The sequence below is a fragment of the Bombyx mandarina genome, chromosome 04 (assembly GCF_030267445.1).
Source record: "Bombyx mandarina strain Sakado chromosome 04, ASM3026744v2".
Lineage (NCBI taxonomy): Eukaryota > Metazoa > Arthropoda > Insecta > Lepidoptera > Bombycidae > Bombyx > Bombyx mandarina.
Window position 1 is genome coordinate 5,266,162 of NC_143211.1, and position 9,447 is coordinate 5,275,608.

Consider the following 9,447-nt stretch of genomic DNA (forward strand, 5'->3'; position numbering starts at 1 on the left):
AGAGCGGTACACGGTTTAGGCGGGCGGACATTTTTATCAGCCGACAGGAAAACATTACGGCACCAATGACGACTGATTTGTTTCAGTTTGAATTGCCTCTAATTTATGCTGACGACAGTTTCAATTGACTTTTCAATACATCGTCCTTTTATCGTAATATTATTGCTTATATTTACTATGTCGCGGTGATTGAAGGTAATACTCGAGATATTATTGATTATACTAAACCCCACATAGAAGGTTCAGTTACAAACGTAATGCTTGCTAGGATCCGTTTTCAAATAGCATAAGCTTTTTTAAAACCGTAGTTTCAGCTTTGATCAATTCATTTTTTATTTGCGTTAATAAATAAATAAAATATAGACGGGCGAACTTGCAACCACCCTGGTGTTAAGTGGTTACTACCCATCTTGAGGCACGATCTTAATGAAGTATAGCGACTATTTCATCCTTAAAGCCTAAACGTATTACTGTTTCGCTATAGAGAAAGCGCTAGGGTGGTGGTACAAACCCGTGCAGGCTTCTCCCAATTTTTTATCTTTTATTACACAATGTTATTTTGTCATCGTAGAAGTGATTGGAGAAAAAGAGATAAATGCGTATTTGATTAGAAAATAGAAAAAAACCATGAATTCTTCTGTGCTCAGCGTTCAATGACCACAACTGTACAGTTTTCATGATTTAATGAAATAGACGGGAAATTATTTCTCTACATGAGAAGCATAAGCATACTGTTAAAGTTGCTTTAATAAGAGTTATCGATCTCTAGACTATAGTTTTTCGATGATTTAATGAAATTGTGTCCTTAGTATTTAATATCCTTAAAAATACAATTTCTTGAGGTATCTTACACAATTTTACAAGATCACAAATTTTCAAAATTTCAATACGATTTTTTTATTTTAACAATAAATTAATAAGCAGGTACGATATGTTTAAAAGATGAAAATTCGATGATTCTTTTAATGCTTCTTATTTCGAAAACTATGAAATTTAAAAAATTAATAGCCTTATTAAAAATGCGTATAAATCTTGCATTATCATGACTCGAATCAATTTATTATTTCAAGTCTTTTAAACCAACAGAACTCCGACGTGATGAATTTTAAACGAAGCCAGTATTTTATCTCAACACAAAACTAGTTTTAATCAACGATGTATGTAATTTATCATTAATGTTTCGTACCAATTTACAAATTTTTTTGGAAAACCAATTAGTTTTTTTTTATTTGTGTAAAAACTAATATGATTTCTTCATCGCATTAAAATATATTTTTTCCTTTAATTAACACAGAATATATTATATCAATTATGTAATTGATTAAAATGAAAAAAAATATGATAATTTTATTGAAACACTAAATAACATATTACAGTTACAGAAAAATAATCAAACAATTTTTTTTTAATATTACATACGTTGATATTTCTATTAAGTGCTTATTTATTATTTGGAAGAATTTTGTTACTTAATAATCTTTTGTCACATCTGAAAATCTTTGTCTATACTAATATTATAAAGAGGAAAGATTTGTTTGTTTGTTTGTTTCGAATAGGCTCCGAAACTACTGGACCGATTTGAAAAAATCTTTTTCCATTAGAAGCCGACATTGTCCCTGATGAACATAGGCTACTTTTTTTTATTATTTTTTTATATTTTTTTTTGGTTTCATGTGTGTTTTAATGTTTCCGAAGCGAAGCGAGGGCGGGTCGCTAGTATCATATAAAAAGGCAGACACACCTTTGATCCACATAAATAAAAAAAATGTTGTGAACTTACTTGGCGTGTACGCGGGGCGGTGAAAGATTTGTCAAAGTTGGTAAAAGAAGACTACACCGCCTTCAGTCGGCTGACCACGAACAGCGAAGTCACACACCACCGTCAACTTAAGATATTTCGTTCGCGAAGTTTTATCGAATCGCAAGTAGTGCGAAAGCAACTCGTAAACAATGTTGAAAAGTTAGTGCGATCTCGTCGCAAAGATGAGTGCCAGACGTCGCACCAAGTGAGCGACTGAGGACCGACGCGGCCTCAGAGTCGGCCGGCGCTCGGCCTGCGCCGCTGGGACGATCCTAACTACACGCCCCGCCTCGCGACCCGCCCACACGCGACCACGCCCACCTGAATTAATAAAGGCAGCAAACACCGTCGGACACGCGGACAATGCCGCATTGTCCTATGTCCAAAATAGTTTCAATTAGAATCGGGAACAAGACACAAAAGCACCCGCCGGCGAATCATTCACGCCGAAATTGGCCGCTGCATGAACGATTAGCGGAACCTTATGCCGATGCCAATATTTTGAATATTTATTGAAATTCCGTGTAAAAATCTATTTCACTTCGTATGATGAACGAGCTTCATCATTTTATGACTCAAGCCAATACAGTTACTACTACTTCTACATCTACTTCTTCGCAAATTGAATTTAAATTCCTCTTCTTGTCGACTTACTTTGAAAGGTGCTAGGTGCTAAGGTGAAAATTGCTGTAGCATTAGGTGAGTATTGTACCAGCATACTGTGATCGCCAGCCGGTATTTACTGGTGTTGAAGTCCACTGTATGCCACGCGAGTACGTAACGTACCACCATCTTGATTATTTCTGCTGCGAAGCAGTAGTTCAGGAAGCAGCAGTAGTATCATCAGCTCTAGTTCGAAACTACGTCTTGTTGGGGGGTGACATTCACGTTGTGATTTCTAAAGGCTCCGATAATTACCAGCTCATCCCTAAAAGTAATAAAGAAGTTTCTCTTCTGTTATGATGTTTGCCAGGATGATGATGATGATGAAGCCCATTCTTATAGAGATGCTGTTAGAGTTTCGATTCAAACTCCTTAATTAACCACGATACCTTGAAAACCCTAAAAGTTTAAACTTGAAGTTTTTAATAAAATTTCTATAAAGTATGCGTCGAGACGCTCTTCAAGATGATCCCATCATTTAGCTTCTATCCATAGGCTGTAGGAGCACAATTAATCTATGCTACCTAGTGCCACTGCGTTTATTCACAGTGGAACGTGGACTGAAATGAGTCCTTCCTTCGATGGTAATTTCTGAGCGTTAGCGAGTCCTTTTTTCAACGTCGTTTGAAAAGAGTTCTCAACGGGAGGTAGCGTTTTGGCTGTGACCCGACTATTGTTAAAGTCTATGAGCCCGAATTATCAAATGACAATATTTCCAAAAACGCACACACGTTATTCTCGTATGTTAAAATCTCGCCTCACATCTCAATAACTCCATCGAATCATTACCGGTAAAAATATCCAGTTTATATATCTGACTGAGCATTGGAGCACCGGACAGAGGCATGAATCTTACGGACGAGCAAATACCCAAATCCGATTTCAAATAATGTTTCCGGTTGAAGTACCACAACTGAGAGACTCTGAATTCTCGTATTTACATTGCTGTAGAAGTTTCTACGGTGTTGAATCTAGGAATCCTTCCAGATTAAACAAACTTTAGGTACGACTTATACTTTCATTTTGTACCTGTAATCTTCTAGAGAGATGATTTTCGTGTAAATAATTCTCGTCATTAATTTTTGTCGTAAGTATGTGATACCGATCGTGATGATTTTTAACCAAAGTTGTGCATAAAGGGGATCTTGACGTAAAATTCTGATTTCTTATTTTTGTACAACATGACAAGATGCACAATCGAATCCCATAGACGCAGCATACTGAGTTTCTCACCGAATCTTCTCAGTGGGTCGCGATTTCGATTCGGAGTCAGATTCTGCGAAGCGCTGCTCTTGCTAAGGCTAGCTAAGGCAGTAACCATTTAACACCAGGTGGGCTGTGAGCCACCAATATAAGCAAAAAAAATTGAGACTTCGACCTGATGTCTCAAGGTGGAGAATTGCGTTTACTTTGCGATGTCTATTTTCTCAGTTCCCCACTTAAAACCACGTAAGCCATTACCTTAAAATGTAATGAGCCAAAGATAGGAAAATGTTGAATTGTTTAGGAATATCAACTAATTTTTTACTTTTAAAATTTATTAGTGCACATGAGATGGTTTAAGGTCTTCACTACGCACATTGTGACCTAAGCCCGCTCTTCAAATATTATATTTATCGCCACATCATTTTTTGTCTAATTAAGATGATGTTATTACGTACGGTTTCATGGCATTCGAATTTCAAATAAGAGACCTCTTCACCATTTATATATATTTTAAATTGTATATATAAAACAGATTTTTTTTAATTGTTTCGGTAAAAATAAAATATAAGATAGTTAATATGTTACAGCCTATAGTGCACAGAAGTAATAAAAAACTAATAACAAGCCATATAGTGGCCGACGTCCGTAAACAGAATGTGTTTTAGAGAAGCGACTTGGCTCGCTTTCTCGCTCTCTCCAAGGTACAGTGGTTCGCGAGACGTTCTGTCTATTTTCTCGCTCTCGCTCGTCCTAAATTGTGTCTTTTCTCTCTAGCCGTAACGAATCTGTCGCGAGTTAAAGTTTACTCTCAACGCGCTTAATGAAGTTTCAGTTCAAATTGCACCTGAAGAAAACACCCGTGAAACACTAATTTGATTTCAATCAACGCAAAAAAGTATTCTCAAAACGTAATAAAACAGAATAAAAATGAGGCAGACAGTTATTCACGGTTCTTTCAGAGTCCGATGAAGAGGCAATTCCAATGAGTTTTCAATTTGAACACGAAAACTTTTGGAATTGTCTTTGCCAGCGCAACCGCTTTACCACGGCTACGTGCTCCAATATTTATTTTATCAATATTTAAGCCCTCGAACGAGGCGACGACTCTTGGTATTGCTATTGAACTTGGTACCAGGCTATGTTAAGTTGATAGTCACTAAATTTGACAAGTGTGTAAAATAAATCCGACTTCATTTGAATCGCAAAACTCCTCAACTGCTATTTTCTAATTAATTGAAAATCAATCGCAAATAGATTGAAAACTACATTTTTTTATTTTCTCTCTTTCCGCACTGAAATCTGAATGGCCGGTCATGATTGGTCAAAGTCATGACTTTCCAGTCACTTTTTAAGTCATTGTGGCCTAAAAGATAAAACGCCCGGTGTATTCATATCGAGTGATGCGACTGTGTCGATGTTCGAGTGTAATACCAATTTTCCAAATAAAGCCGCAATAAGGTTTTTCACGGTGAAGGAATAACATCGTGTAATAAAAATCAAACCCGCAAAAATCATTAATTGCATAAATACTGGTGGTAGAGAGTCTTCAGAGCCTGCGCGGCAGGTACTACCGCCCTGCCTATTTCTTTCACGAAGCATTAATGCGATTCGGTTTGAAAGGTAGGACAGCCCTTGCATTATAAAGGCTCTTAAAACTCATGTTTCTCGATGGGTGGCAGCATTTATGTGGTCAATGTCTATGGGCTCTGGTGAGTACTTAGCACCAGATGAGCCGTGATTTAGTCCACCCATCTTAGCAAAAAGAAAAAAAATAGTATTAAGGTTTTGAAAAGTCTTTAATTTTTGGTCGTTAATTCTCCTATACCTTCAACATTCTTCGTAATTACATAACGCGAAATAAGTAATGATGGTATTATTAAAATTTATGAATATAACTAGTCAGGTCATAAGTATGGTCACACAGTAAAAACTTTTCTTTTAGAATGCTGGCCACAAAAAAGTTTATTGAATTCGAATTTCGAATTGTTCATGAAAATAAAAATGTATACTTTTAGAATTTTACTCATTTTTAAATATGGAGTGGGCGCTTAAAGAAGACCGTGTTGCAGTTATTGCGTTGCATCGTTGCGGTTACGCGCCAATTCAAATTTTTAACATACTGAAAAATTTGAATATAACCAAAAGATTCGTTTATCGTACCATCAAACGATACAATGAAGACTCTAGTGTAGATGACAGGTCAAGAAGTGGTCGCTCTCGGTCTGTTAGGACTCGAGCAGTGATAAAAGCTGTGAAGGCGCGAATTCAAAGAAATCCCAAACGTAAGCAGAAACTGTTGGCCCTTCAGATGGGGTTAAGCAGAACCACGGTGAAAAGGGTGTTAAATGAAGACTTAGGGCTTCGGGCATATCGAAGAAAAACAGGACATCGTTTGAATGCTCGTCTAATGGACCTGAGACTGAAGAGATGCCGCGCTTTGTTGAAGCGGTACGCGGGAAAAAATATCGGGAAATTCTTTTTTTGGATGAAAAATTTTTTACCGTAGAAGAGAGCTACAACAAACAAAATGATAAGGTGTACGCACACAGTAGTGAAGAAGCGAGCAACCGTATTCCGCGTGTCCAACGAGGTCATTTTCCATCCTCGCTCATGGTATGGTTGGGAGTTTCTTATTGGGGCTTAACAGAGGTACATTTTTGTGAGAAAGGTGTAAAAACGAATGCAGTTGTGTATCAAAATACAGTCCTGACGAACCTTGTGGAACCTGTTTCTCATACCATGTTCAATAACAGGCACTGGGTATTCCAACAAGATTCGGCGCCAGCTCATAGAGCGAAGAGCACACAAGACTGGCTGGCGGCGCGTGAAATCGACTTCATCCGGCACGAAGACTGGCCCTCCTCCAGTCCAGATTTGAATCCGTTAGATTACAAGATATGGCAACACTTGGAGGAAAAGGCGTGCTCAAAGCCTCAACCCAATTTGGAGTCACTCAAGACATCCTTGATTAAGGCAGCCGCCGATATTGACATGGACCTCGTTCGTGCTGCGATAGACGACTGGCCGCGCAGATTGAAGGCCTGTATTCAAAACCACGGAGGTCATTTTGAATAAACTTTAATGTCATAAGAATCTATGTTTTGTTAAGTTCATTTTGGTATATGAATGGTTACATAATGAATAAACTTATTTCAATTATTTTACATTAAACATGTGACATAATTTATGACCTAACTAGGTATATACAAATTTTCATGTCTCTAATGCGTGAAGGAATGATTTTACAAGTTTGCTCTGTTCCCGTTCGCCACTGAACAGAATTCTAACCAGACGGCATCGACATTCCACCGGCGAACCAATCACACGGAAAATACACTTGTCATTCTTCACTCTCTCTTTGGAAATTCAATGTTTGAGGGTAAATTATTATCGTCTTTACCGAACGATCTAATTTATCTTTGGCTTATAAAGAAGGGACTGAGAGTAGATTTTTTTTACTTCCATGGTTTTAGAATTTTCTTAGGTTTTTACGAATGGGCGATGTTATTAAGACTAGCTTTTGTGGTTTGATTGCGCGTTTTTTAATTAATTTTGTTATTTGCGAGATTTCGTGTACTATACATTCGTTTTCCTAGTCATAAACCGCTGTTGCACAAACCCAAGACTTCTATGTAAAAGCCGCTTTGATTGATTATTGTCTTTATTTGTATACTTAGCTCTATTTTAGGCAAAAGAAATTACTGTCGATGGTGGGGCGAGCTAACGACCGACCTGGTGTTATGTGCTTCCCGGATCCCAGAAACATCATAATGTGAATGCCTTGAGACGAAATGTATCAAAATTTTAATCTTTATTGCTTTTCCTTATTCTCAGATTATTCTTTTTTATTCTCCGACTTCAGTAAATAAAAAAATAACACAATACAATGCAAAACACTTGATTGAACTTGGGTACACCAAAATAACGACAATGCATGGAAAAAGTAGATGAGAAAAATTAAACCCATAAATAAGTACAATGGGTGGATTTATCGCTGAAAGTGATCTCTTCCAGTCAATTTCTGGATGGCAATAATTTTGGAAATAGGAGAGGTTGGCATATTCCAAGCACATGACAAAAATGCTAATATAATTACCAAATATAAATGTATATACACATAAATATAAATGCTCAATACTTGAAACAGCTCGCGTTTCTTTTTATAACAATCTAGGTAAGAGACTTATAAACACACACATAAACAGACTGAAATAAATTATCTTTTCGTTTTATACGAATTCGTGACGTTTGTCATAAAGGTTCGATCCCACTGGGCGCTCAGAGAGCCGTCACGTCAGACGGGACACGTCCGACGCCCATCATTGCAAGGAATAACTTACGTAAAAATACAGCTACGAATACATTCGAGAGGGCCTAATTCCTGAAGCCAACGCATTTCAACCTTCACCCGTCAAATTTGCGATCAGGGTTATCACTTATTTATTATTTTTCGTTTATTTAACAGGGTATTTCTACTAATACAGTTTTGAATTAATCAAAAACTATTTTTTCTTTATGTTGGTACTTTGTTGAAAAATTTGTTCTGTTTTGTAACGAAATTAGAAGTATTGTAAGTACAAATGAGAATGATTTACTTTGATGTTAAAAAATCAAAACACAATGTTTTTTTTTCTTAAGTATTTAGAACTTAATGTATAAGGTGTATTAAAAGCGCTATTATAACGTTATTATATATTTCTTACAATTATTCGAAACCGAACCCTGCTTTGCCAGGGAGCTCAAACACATCTTCGTTCGACTGACAGTAGGCGACATATTTTATTCACGGCGCACCGCTCGTAATTCCGTCGATGCAGATAAATTGTTTTACCGCGGGAGCAAGCCACGTCCCACGACTTTGGCGTTTGCATGATGAGCTCGTTTTTATGCTTGAATAAAATTGTGTTAGCTGCCACGTGAACAGGAGCGACGTGTGAACGCGGCCGCGCCGTCCGTACATTCCGAAGAAATTGTTTTCGGGAGCCTGCTTTGATATTTATGAAATTTGACGTGTCGGGCTCTATGTTTGAGTGAGTGGGTACTAGGAGGATCTTCGAAATACCCGAGATGATCCACTTAGAAATAAAATTTATACTAATATGTACCTATATAAATCTACAGTGGTTTTTACGGATGTTCCGTTATAACTACTGAACCGTGCATCCGATTGACTTGAAACTTGGTATCCATGTAGAAAATACATGTACTTAATGGATAGGCTAATATATTTATGAGTGTTGAACTCCCTACACCAGTTGCGGGGGCGTTAATGATGAGAATGTTTGTGGGGGTGAGAAATAATAATGCTAATTTTAAATGCCTAACGAAGCGGTTGGGTACCGCTAGTTGTTTATAAATTGAAGATTTTCGTTATTCAGATCTGTTAACTAGTAGATGTGTGCCAAGTCTAGGAGACGCGTTGACACAGTGGCTTTACGACGCTCACCGCGGGAGTTGGTTACGTCGACGTAGCCTTGTTTCATCAATATTAAATCTACCGACAGGCAAACATGGTGTACTGGCTGTAAACGTATATGATTAATCAAGCGCGCAACGGTGTTTCGATTAGCTCAAACACAGTTTGATCTAGTATTAATGGCATACGGATTTGATTGGTTCGTGAACATGCTGATATTTGTTAGTATATTTTATAATAGAACAGGTTACTCAATTATGTTTTTCAAGTTTATTAAAATATTCCATCAATGATTTCTTCTGATTTGTAAGATTTTCGTATAATCCATTTTCCAAGGGTAATAAAATAATTTATAGTCAAT

General features: G+C 37.1%; 1 protein-coding gene across 1 annotated transcript in view; it reads right to left on the minus strand.

Annotated features, from left to right (window-relative positions):
* Window positions 1-2,015, minus strand: part of LOC114245891 (LIM domain transcription factor LMO4) — a 174,323-nt gene extending 172,308 nt beyond the window's left edge. The window contains exon 1 of the mRNA XM_089740215.1: window positions 1,781-2,015. The gene's annotated coding sequence lies outside the window, so the exon portion shown is untranslated. The remainder of the gene's footprint in view (window positions 1-1,780) is intronic.
* Window positions 2,016-9,447: the final 7,432 nt, after the last annotated feature.